Below are 12,516 nucleotides of genomic sequence, written 5' to 3'. Positions count from 1 at the left end.
GAGTAGCATCACAATCTCACATATATGCGTTTATATATTGTTACATTTATGATTTGGTTCAGGTTAAAATTTATATTAAAAATTATGAGCATGAAACAAAGCCATCATTTGGTAAGTACTTTAGGTAAGATATAAAAAAGAAAAGGTGAAAATATCTCAGACTTTATTATTGCGTTTCAAGGGATGCGCCCTATAATAGAGAAATGAACCTTTTTCTTTGAAATTGGGATGAATCTAGGCTAGGAAGATTCTTCTAAGTGAAGATTTGCGACTCATTAAAGCCTGAAGGATGCTCACGTGTGATGATAATAGGGTTTTATAGGTAGCATGGATGGTTCGATGCCTGTGTTTCATCTGCCCACGTGAACATATGGGCATATTTTACATGGGCTTCTTGAAGAAGCAATCTCGGACCATTTTGAGACACCAAAAATATCCTCCACGTAAAAAATGTAAAAGCTCCATTAGTATTAAACATTTCCTTTTCATGCTGTCAGTGGTGCCATTGAATGAGAAATGTGCCACAGCTTAGTGGTTGGTCCTGAAATTCTCTTTCTCCGGGTGCTCCTTAAACAGCAAATTGTCATCTTAAGACACTTGTTGCCATGGATCATTATGACTTAAGATCCCCACCTAAAAGCACTGGGAGCAGAACTGCCACCTCTCACTCCTAGATAACTGCTTCATACGCATTCTTTCTGTTCTGTTTTTTTTTCTTTTAAAATTTTTGAGTCCAAGGGAAACATGTCGATTGCTGTTCTGGTCCATCATCGCAGGGCCTGATGTCAGTGCCAATCATCTCTCTACATTTAGAGTGAAAGCTGAGAACAGGCAGTATGTTCTCGCTTGGCTGTATCATTTCACACTACAGGAGAAGAGAATCACAGCCCAATCCTATGGTTCCAGGTGCCCATGACTCCAGTGGCACCAACATGGCAAACGTTGGATTCTGGGGTGCCAGGATATAGCTGGAGGTCTCCTTGGGCATTTGCTCCCTTACCCAGTTGGCAGCAATGGGTCTCCTCAGCTCTACGTCTGCGTTCAAGCAGGCACAGAGCTGAGCCATGTCAAGCTACCTGGGCTGGGAGGGAGGATAGGATATGGTGGCAGAGCCTGCTGCCATCTCCACCCTCCTCCCAAGCCTGATCCTCCCTTTCCTCTGCCCTCCCCATTCCACCCACTCCCTGCCTCCCTCTGTCCTGAAAACACCACTGCCAACTGGTGCTGGAAGAGTGTTGGTCATCAGTGAGGCACTGAGGTGCAGCACGTAGAGCCACTGGTCCAGCACTGGCACTCACTCCTCCCTCAGTGCTGTAAGCATGCCTTACTGCCATTTATGATACCTTTTATGACATCTAGCACCAGCACTGGAGCTTAGTGCCAGCGCTGAAGGCTCATAGAATTGGGCCTTCAGATGTTTGAATCCTCCATCCCATAAAATACCCCCTATACATAGAAAACTAGCATGTCAGGGAAAGGGCTAGCCAACTGGTTCCTAAATTGTGAACCGTGGCTCCCTGGGGAGCTGAGAAATCAACCAGGGGAGCAGTGGAATCCTCATGAAAAACCTGCCACCCTATACAATGTATGGGATTGTAGCCCTAATGGGGAGCCAAGGCCAATGGCCCAATAGGTCAAGGGAGCTGTCAGTCAAAAAAAATTGGAAAATAATGGGCTAGCCTATAATTATTTCTCTGATATGCTAGTTTATATGTAGGGAGTATTTTTGGTGGTGATGCATCCAGACATCCAGTACCTTACATCCATGTCTGACATGGATCAGTAACAGATCCTTAACATGGGACTTGGGTCCATCTGTTTTAGTTCTTGGGATAGAATCAAGGAAATGTTAGGCATGGCTAAGGGTCTCTCCAAACATTAGGCATTGCCTACATGGCAAACTGTTCTGTACAGGAGAAAATATTTGCAGATTATTGTGTTTGAGAGATAACCGTCAATTTCACTGTGTGCAATGGCCAATCATAGCTCTGTTGTGCATGCTCACAACGAAACTGACTACTGGATAATCCTCACATATGGAATGGTTTCCATAGACCAGGGGTGCCCAAACCCCGGCCCTGGGACCACTTGCAGCCCTCGAGGACTCCCAGTGTGGCCGTCAAGGCGCCCCTAGTCTTCAATGAGCCTCTGGCCCTCCAGAGATTTGTTGGAGCCCGCACTGGCCCAACGCAACTGCTCTCAGTGTGAGGGTGACTGTTTGACCTCTCAAACATGAGAGGTCTCAGCGCATGAGGGTGACTGTTTGATCACAATGTGAGCTGTGGGATGATAAGCTATGTAAATTTATTCAAATTTTAAATGTAAATTAATTCTTTTTTTCCCGGCCCCCGACACAGTGTCAGAGAGATGATGTGGCCCTCCTGCCAAAAACTTTGGACACCCCTGCCATGGACCAAGGACAGTTTCTATAAAGCTGTATTATGCTGAGTGAGAGCCCAATCCCATTAATCCTCAGCGTTGGCACTGAGCTCCAGTGCTGGCACTGGGTGTCACAAATGTGCCATAAGACTCATCCGTGGCACCCAGAAAGGAGGTGCTACTGGTGCTGGGCCAGCGCCAGGCAGTACTTAGCCTCAGCGCTGCATGGAGGGCCAACTGGCGCTGCAGCGCCCAATGGCAGTAAGTATTTTCGAGGTGGGGAATGCGGGGAGTGGTTGGGACAGGGCGGGAGGAGGACAGGGTAGGGCAGGGGAAGGATCTGGTGTGGCTACCTGCATGTAGTCTATGTAACTTCTGAGACAGCCCTCAGTTCCAGTGAAACAGTTGGACAAGGACCATATCAAATGGTGGAATTCATTTGGTGGGAATCAAGTGTATCTACTCAGAAATAATTTCCATTGAGTCCAGTGGAGCTTGCTCCCCAATAAATATACCCAGGGTTGCAGATAAAACATTTTTTCCCTTATCACAATTCCATGAATATGTATATGGCATGTAACTCCTAGAATCTCATTTACAAAATCTGTTGTTAAAGGGGTATTTGATAGCAAAAGAGACACCAGTGCACTTGCTGATTCCTTGTCAGTTGACTAGCAGAATTTGCTCCATTTGGTTTATGTTCAGAGGTGGAGAACCTTTTGCTCGCTATGATTCATGGAAGCAAGTTAGAAAATGGTACAGTGCAAAAGAAATTGACATTTAACCTGCTTGCATGAATTTCCCAGCTTAGGTCTCCATTAGACAGCAGATGTAAGTAAATTCTCCACCTGTGAATATCCACTCATGCACAAATGTGCAGATGCATGCACAGATGCAATTTTTAGCCTAGCAATGCAAGGAAATGGGGACAAGGAAGGATGGGAAAAAGAGAGAAAAGGGGAAAAAATGAAGAGATTCTGAAGAAAGAACAGAGAATGGCAGGTACTAAAAAAATGGAGATGTGCCAATATCCAGGGTAATGTCAAGGACCATGTTCCCTTCTGCAAAATCTGGTACTTCTCCCTACCTGAGAGCACATCAATTGTACAGTCTTACGCAGGCTGCACATCAGTGGCCATGCAATTTTGCAACTTCCTTTGAAACTGCTCCCATCAGGAGAGGGGGGGGTAAAGGGGGTAATTTGTACCCGGGCCCAGGGTCAGAAAGGGGGCCCTGGAGCCAAAGGAGGGGCCCCAGAAATTTCCTGGGATCTGACATTTTCTTATCTACTCAGACGTTGCTTGCATGGGATGCTGGGGACAGTACCACGAGTGTGGAGCTGCAGCTACTGGCAAGCCATATATGCTGGGTCAGGGAATGCATACATGATGCTGCTTAACACAGTGTCAAACCTGGGAGGCAACTGGCCTGCTACAGTAGCTCTTTGGCTTGTGTGATCCACTTAGCATGAAGGAGCATATAGGGACACAGTTGTGGGACTGCAGAAGGCACACAGGACACTTTCCTGTGTGGGGCACACAGGACACTTTCCATTCTAGTTTGAGCCTAAATATGATGAGGCTAATTTTCTGCATGATTTTCTATATTTAAAAGATTTTAGAGAGACTTAGGAGTGTGTCTGGTTTTCCATATTACTGTATCTGGCTGTCGGTGCCACCTGGGAGGGTAGACCTGGGCTCCAAAGACTTATTCAGCTGTCTGCAACCTCCCCCCCCACCCTGTTTTACCCCCACACCCCATTCTGCTCTCCCGTCACCACCCTCCCCCACTCTGTTTGACCTCTCCCCCTTTGCAAAGGGGCCCAAAAGAAACTTTGTACCCCCTCAGTGGCCCTGGCTCCCATGCCATAGTGCTGCCTCCTTGGTGCAGGTGTATCAGCAGGGGGGATTTGGGTAGAACTGGGTCCTCAGTTTCTCGATTGTAAAAAGGAAAAAAAAAAAGTAGTTTTGTTATTAAACAACCCTATTTCAAAATAATTGTCATAAATACATTTGCACCCACACACTTTTTGGACCCCAAACCAGCAATAGAAACATTGTCACAGATAAAAAAAATATTTGATATAACCCCAGTAACAGACAATGCTATATCAAGTATTATTGTGTAGTCAATACTGTCTAAACTAAAAGTGACCACCTTCTATGAAGAAGAAAGAACCAGATCTAGGAATATTAATACCAAGACTGCTGTCTCAATCTGTTTGCTTGCCCATACGCAAGCCTGGTAACATATAGCCACACTTGGTAATTATAATTGTGTTTTGAATGGTGCGTCATCCCTTGTGGATTGGATCCTTACACTGGGTTAACAACAATAGCCTGGAAAAATCCATTCATTTATTTACACATCACTAAATTAGACATTCAAGTCTCAATCTGTCTACATACACTACTGTTGTTGACGAGGACAGCCAGGGAAAGGAAATAATTTAACAGGCAATTCACAAATCCTCCTCCATGAATACAGCAGTTTGACCTCCTGTATCTCACACCTTTTGCTTGTGCTCTGAATGCTGCATTTAATTATTAACTCTATTTATAGATCACCTTTCAGCCATAATGACTCCCAAGACACTTTATAATTAAAAAAAAAAATTAAAAAGCATGCCAATGCTGATGAATGTGTGGTGCGATGTGGCTACTCTTAGGTTGGCAGAGGGTGGGCCAGAGGGCAGATTGGGCCAGGGGGGCGGGGACAGCAGCGGAGACTGCCGCCGAACCTGATGTCCCCTCCTAAGCTGACCCTAAATTCTGCACCCATGCAGTTCCAAGAAGACCCATTGGCGCCAGGTGAGCTTTACCTAGGATAAGGAAAAGAATGTTCCCTTCCCCCAGGAGATTCTGGAAGCTGCTCTGGCCCATGGGATACGGTGGTGGCCATTTTGGCATTGCTGGACCTCATGGTACTGGAGCATCATAGGATTGGGCTGTCCAACCACTTACAATTAAACAGCATGAGCAAACAGGATTGACACTTTTTCTCTATTGTTAAAAAAAAATCTGTTTCAGTGTTTGGCAGTGATCAATATTGAACATATATAAATTAACACTGACAGATAACCTTTTATTTCCATTTGGGAGGGTGTTCAATAAAGATTTCCAGTATAGTTTTTATTTCAAGTTGCAGGTTGATCCCTATTTGCTTTACTTTCAATTTCTAGTCATTCTAATCTAGTCTGATTTCTAGTCACTACCTTGCCCACACTGTCTTGCCAAGGCATGAGACTTTTTTGCAAACAGCAGTTAATGCCTTGATTCTCATTTATTTTTTATCTTTAGAAAATCACAATATATTGAGCTACTTCGCACAATATTGGCAGGATGTTTGAAGGCTGAAGTGTTGAACATTTTCTTGATGCATGTACTCTTGTATGATTTCCTAATACTTATTGAGTAAATGAATGTGGTGAGGAAAGGTATGTGTTTTTTGGTTGACCCTGTGATGCCATTATATCGCACAAATATATTTCTAAGTATTCAACTAACGAGTCCAAAGGAGTTGCTGAATTCTATATGTTGTTTCACTGATGTATGGATTATCACTCTGTAAATGCACAATGCTATAAAAGGCAATAATGCCTTTTATGCAACCCATGTGGTGCATTGTGCAAATGATCCATGAATAATGAGGTCACTGGTTGAGTTCTCAATGCCTTCCTTTGTGGGTTTGTTTTCCCTGCTTGTTTCCTCAAGAAAATACAGTTTTAAGTATTTTGTTTTCAATGAAGACCCACAACCTCTTCCAGTTTTGTGCACGTTAGTGGATACTGAAGAGATAAAGTGACTTCCCAAAGGTCAAACAAAAGTGCACTGAGTGAGCTAGAAACAAAATCCCCAAACCCTGTGGCTTGCAGAGCTTTTACAACATATTAAGTTTTGAGATATTCCTCGTTTGTCTTTAGTCTCTCCAGGTATGCACTGAACAAAGCAGCAAATAAATTAGTGCATCCCCGAGGAAACTGTCATATATATATTTTTTCAAATCAGAATATTTATTTCAGAACAAGGCATGTCTACTCAGAAGTAAGTCCCATTGTGTTCAGTGAGACATAGCCCAATCCAATCCACACTTTCCTGGGAGTAAGCCCCATTGACTGTAATGGGACTTACTTCTGAGTAGACATGCATAGGATTGGGCTGTTAGGGCCCAATCCTAAATGGCCCTAGCACTGGCACTGGGTGTTGCAAAAGTGCCGAAAGGCATGGCTGTGGCAACTGGGAAGGAGGGAGCACCAGTGCTGGGCCTCAGCATTGTGGGGGTGACTGGCAGGTGCTCCTCCGTCATCGACTGGCAGTAGGACTTCTCAGGGTGGGGGGAGGAGGGGAGTGGGTGGAATGGAGTGGAGGGGGGCATAGGGAGGGGAGAAACAGGGCCAGGAGGGAGATGGAGATGATGGCAGCCTCTGCTGCCACATCCTAACCCCTGTTCCAAGCCTGGCAACCTGACACAGGTCTCCTGATCAAACGCAGGTGCAGAGCCGAGGAGACCCATTGGTGCTGCTGGAGCATTACCTAGGGTGAGGAGCAAATGCTCCAAGGAGACCCCCACGGTAGTGTTGGCACTTACAGGGTGCAGTGGTCGCCATTTTGGCACTGCTGCAGCCCTGGGTGCCGTGGCATTTAGGATTGTGCTGTTACTCCCAGAAGAAAAAAATATACGTAGTATCAGGACTGGCCTTAGGAACTGTGAGGTCCAATTGGAAACATTTTTGTGGGGCCTCAGGTTCACAGCCAATTCAAATAAAATTTATTATAGACTTTACAGCTTTGTGGGAAAATGGAAAGCAATCAAAATGTGTGCTTAAAAAATGCATGTGAGTTAATGGACCAAATGAATCTAAGCATATTTTAATATAAAATTGCAGAAGAGACTAGAGTAGATTACACTAGCGCAGGGTCCCCTTGGGTGTGGGGCCCAATTGGGAACAATTTTTCCAATTGGTCTAAAGCTGGCCCTGTATAGTATAGAGCAGCGGTTCCCAAACTGGTGGGTCGTGACTCACCTGCCTGGGAAGCACTGGCCAATGCCTCTTTAAGGGGTGGCGAGGGGGGAAGGCAGCAATGTAATCCCCAGGATTGTGCTACTACCGGAGCAGAAGGGTGTTTTCCTTCACACCCCTTAGGTAGCACTGTCTTCCAAGGGGTGCGGAAGCCCCATAGAAGCCTCAGCAGGGCTACCGAAGCCTCTGTTCAACTAAAAATAGCGATCAGAAACCACGCCCGGTTTTTGTTTGTGAAACTGGAAGTGGTTTCCAATTGCTATTTTTTGTTGATTGGAGGCATCCGCAGTGCTCCCTTCACCCCCAGATGCCTAAGGTAAGTAAAGGAAAGCCCCCTTCTTTCCTAGCAGTAGCACAATCCTGGGGTTTGTTTTGCTGCTGCCGTCCGACCCCCACAAAAACTCCTCCCACTGAGGATTTTGGGAACCACTGGTATTGAGAGTATGAGAGAATATTAGGATTGCAGCTCTCATCCTTCCTTCATCAGTCTCTTCTCTCATGGTTCTGAACTTCCTTTTAGCCTCAAAACAGCTCTATGAGGTAGATTAGGATAAGGGAAAATAATTGACCCAAGGTAAGTAATGATGAACCTCTATGCTAATTAAGTTAATCTTCAGCAAAAGTGGGACTGCCCCTAGTGCAAGTGTCTGGGAGATTTCCAGTGTGGGGGGTACTTGCTCAGCATGGAACTGCTGCTCTGTCAATCATTTGTGCAGCCAAAAAAGAACAAGGGCTAGGTATCTTATTAGTTGTAGGAAAATTTGGAAGCCTGGTCAAGAGGAAGAGAAAATATTGCCTGTACAGCAGAAGATTTCAAACAGGAATGAATGAAAAGGGAGTGACCAGTGCTGTGGCTGTCTCTGAATTGTTCACAGATCAGACACATGTGAGATCAGAGAATCAGCTTAAGATTGGGTTGCCGTATCCTTTAATGGACAATTGCAGAGAGAGAGGGAGCAGGGGTGGGGCTAATGGACGATTGCAGAGAGAGAGGGAGCAGGGGTGGGGCTAATGGACGATTGCAGAGAGAGAGGGAGCAGGGGAGAGAGGGAGCAGGGGATTGCAGAGAGAGGGGGGGCAGCGTGTACATCATCACGCTGTACAAGAACAAAGGCGACAGGGGTGACTGCAACAACTACCGCGGCATCTCTCTCCTTAGCGTAGTAGGAAAGCTGTTTGCCCGAGTTGCACTAAAGAGGCTCCAGGTACTTGCAGAGAGCGTCTATCCAGAATCGCAGTGCGGATTCCGAGCCAACAGGTCCACCACTGATATGGTATTCTCCCTTAGACAACTGCAGGAGAAATGCAGAGAACAATGACAGCCACTCTTTATAGCCTTCATAGATCTCACAAAGGCTTTCGACCTGGTCAGCAGGGACGGCCTCTTCAAGATTCTCCCCAAGATTGGATGTCCACCCAGGCTCCTCAGCATCATCAGATCTTTCCACAAGGACATGAAAGGCACTGTTGTCTTCGATGGCTCCACATCAGACCCCTTTGACATCCGAAGCGGAGTGAAGCAGGGCTGTGTTCTTGTGCCAACCTTGTTTGGGATTTTCTTCGCTGTCCTGCTGAAGCATGCCTTTGGAACTGCAACAGAAGGCATCTATCTCCGGACCAGATCAGACGGAAAGCTCTTCAACCTCTCCAGACTGAGAGCAAAGTCTAAAGTTCAGCTGAAATGTCTGCGTGACTTCCTCTTTGCCGACGATGCAGCTGTCACTACCCACTCTGCCAAAGATCTCCAGCAGCACATGGATCGTTTTAGCAAGGCCTGCCAAGATTTTGGACTGATGATCAGCCTTAAGAAAACACAGGTCATGGTTCAGGATGTGGACTCACCTCCCTGCATTACAATCTCTGCGCATGAACTGGAGGTTGTCCATGACTTTGTGTACTTTGGCTCAATGATCTCCGACACTCTTTCTCTCGATACCGAGCTAAACAAACGCATCGGTAAAGCAGCTACCACGTTTTCCAGACTCACAAAGAGAGTCTGGTCCAACAAGAAGCTGACGGAACGTACCAAGATCCAGGTCTACAGAGCTTGCGTCCTGAGAACACTTCTGTACTGCAGCGAGTCATGGACTCTTCGCTCACAACAGGAGAGGAAACTGAATGCATTCCACATACGCTGCCTCCGACGCATCCTTGGCATCACCTGGCAGGAAAAAGTTCCAAACAACACAGACCTGGAACGTGCTGGAATCCCTAGCATGTATGCACTGCTGAAACAGAGATGCCTGCGTTGGCTTGGTCATGTTGTGAGAATGGATGATGGCTGGATCCCAAAGGATCTCCTCTATGGAGAACTCGTGCAAGGAAAGCGCCCTACAGGTAGACCACAGCTTCGATACAAGGACATCTGCAAGAGGGATCTGAAGGCCTTAGGAGTGGACCTCAACAGGTGGGAAACTCTGGCCTCTGAGCGGCCCGCTTGGAGGCAGGCTGTGCAGCATGGCCTTTCCCAGTTTGAAGAGACACTTGGCCAACAGTCAGAGGCTAAGAGGCAAAGAAGGAAGGCCCATAGCCAGAGAGACAGACCAGGGACACACTACACTTGCTCCCAGTGTGGAAGGGATAGTCACTCCGGAATCGGCCTTTTCAGCCACACTAGACGCTGTGCCAGAACCATCATCCAGAGCGCGATACCATAGTCTTCCAAGACTGAAGGTTGCCAACGTAAAATCCTTTAATATGGCCCCAGTTTTAGAAGTTGGCCATTTCATTGGCTTTATTCTTTCACCTTGTCCAGGTGCTGGTCAACATCATCTTAATCTATTGACATAAATTGCTAACCTCCTACTGATAAGATAAAGGGTTGCATTCAAATATTAGAAAGGATTATGTTCTAAGATAGGGACAATTTCAATCAACTTGGATGCGATTCTAATAGTGACTGTTCAGCTCACTGGTGAACAAGCAGGGCAGATAGTGTTATTTCTATTTAACAGATCTGTTTAACAATGATATCATGCCATCACTGTGGAATGACTGAGCCTCCTCTTGTTGAGGATATTTCAGGGGAGCATTGAGAGAAACACAGCGATAACTTTTTGACATTGTATGACTGAAGGACAGCATGTGCTGATCAAGCCAGTAGCTTTTAGAAGTGTTTCTGGCTTCTAGTGAAATCTGTATGGCTCTCTGGGCTGGCCAAATGATTTTCTTTTCTCTCCCCAAGTCTACTGACCTGTGGCTAATGAGATTTGCGTTTCGATTAGTTGTAGAACATAAATTAACTAATCAATGAGAATGGATTCCCATTACTTCTTGTAAAGGACCTTTCTCTGCTGCAGTGATCTGTAGTTAATATTCAAATCAATCTCAGATTCTCAGGATGATTCTGATAATATAGCATGTTTCAGAGCATCTGTAACCTGGGTGCTGATGGCAAATGTGAAATGCCTATGGAATCCAGATTTGATTGACCCTTGTAATAATTGGAGTAAATACATTTCCTCTGAGTTGAAATGGTGGTGTTTAGTTCTGAAAATAATCCAAAATGTTTAGTTTTTGTCTTCTTATATCCAAGGATATGTGGCAAGCAATCATCATAGGGGTATAAAAATCTGAAGTAAGCTTTTGTCTTCTTTGTTCATGTGCAGAGACTTCATTGGTGTGCACAGACTGCTGGCAGCTGTACATACATGAAGTTTATGAGAGTGACACCTTTGTATTTCTGAATCATTTATGCAGCTCAATGACTATGAGCAAAGAGTCCACGGAACTCCACACACATGAAGGCTTCCTCTCTTCCATAGAAAGAAAAGCCCCTGCACATGTGACTCTCTGAACTGCAGAGATTCTAGCATTAAGAGGCAGATGATACAAGCCATGACACTGATCAATACGAGAAGTAAGCAATGAATGACTGCCGTAATTGTCAACAGTGGGATATGGTTACTGCTTTTCCCTAGATAGAGCCAGCTGCCTATAGCAAAGAAATGTGTACAAATGAAGTGGTCTATATTAGGTTGCTCTAAGGTCCAAGTCCTTTTCATCTTTCTTTGCATCTAGCAGCCCTTTTTGCTGTAAGTGTCTCATCTGCACAATTAACCATCTTCTTGGCATAAAATGTGAAAATTTGTACAGTGTTCAAAGCATCTGTGGCCTTTATGGTACAAATTCTGTTAGTACTGAAGCCACAGAAAATTAAATGTTCCCCAAAGAACTTCCAGATGTGTTTTATTCTAATAGGGTCATTATACAGTAAATTAAAAAACAGAGTAAATGGAACTGTAAAATTTAAATTACTCTAAAACCACATCTCTTTGCTTTGAGCATTCATTTGTGGGGTTGCATTTGCAGTAAATGTGAATTAGGCAGCTGCAATAACTGTTAATCATATATTTATAAAATAGTAATGAGGAAATGAATAGCAGAGCAAGACAGCTGCACATGTCTTCCATAGTATGTCAACTGTGAACATAATAAGATGCGGAAAATTGTTTGCGGCTATTCTGATGACACACCTGAATAGAAGAGATCACTTCAACCTCTTAACTTTACAGGAAATTATATATAAAATCCCTAAAAAGCCATCATAATACATTAGGCCGTGGGATTGTCGTCAATGTTTTTCTTAGCTTTGATTTTCTGAAATGGCACATGCTTTTTTTTTTCCTTGCAAAGAAATGTGCAGGACCACTAAGGCTTTTGTTTCCCATCTGGGCTATATTCACTGCCTTGCAATTTTATTTAAAAGACAGTACTCCTAAAAGCACCGGGTGATTTCAGGATCATCCATTGCACAGGGTGCTCTTTCTCCGAAAATAGCCCTGCCCATTCATCTCAAAGTTTTGCAGGGGGTTTGTTGTTCAGCGTGAAAGTATCACCTAGTCCTAGTCATCTGCTTGAAAAACCAGGATCTGCATCTAAATTGCAAAATGACAACAGGGGAAAAAAATGATTAAAAATACTTTGGGATAGATTGTGACTGACATAGACTCAAGTGTGCTGGCACAGTAGAGATGGGGGGGGGCATGATTGAAAGGTTAATGTACCTGCAAAAATAAAGCAAACAAATAAACAAGAGCCAGGAAAACAATCCAGCATATTTGAATTTCCCTCAGGTTTCCAATTTGTGCTGGCAGATGGTTTACCGCCCGCATTTA

This window comes from Tiliqua scincoides, chromosome 3 (assembly GCF_035046505.1).
Source record: "Tiliqua scincoides isolate rTilSci1 chromosome 3, rTilSci1.hap2, whole genome shotgun sequence".
Classification (NCBI taxonomy): Eukaryota; Metazoa; Chordata; class Lepidosauria; order Squamata; family Scincidae; genus Tiliqua; species Tiliqua scincoides.
This window is presented reverse-complemented; position numbering follows the sequence as displayed.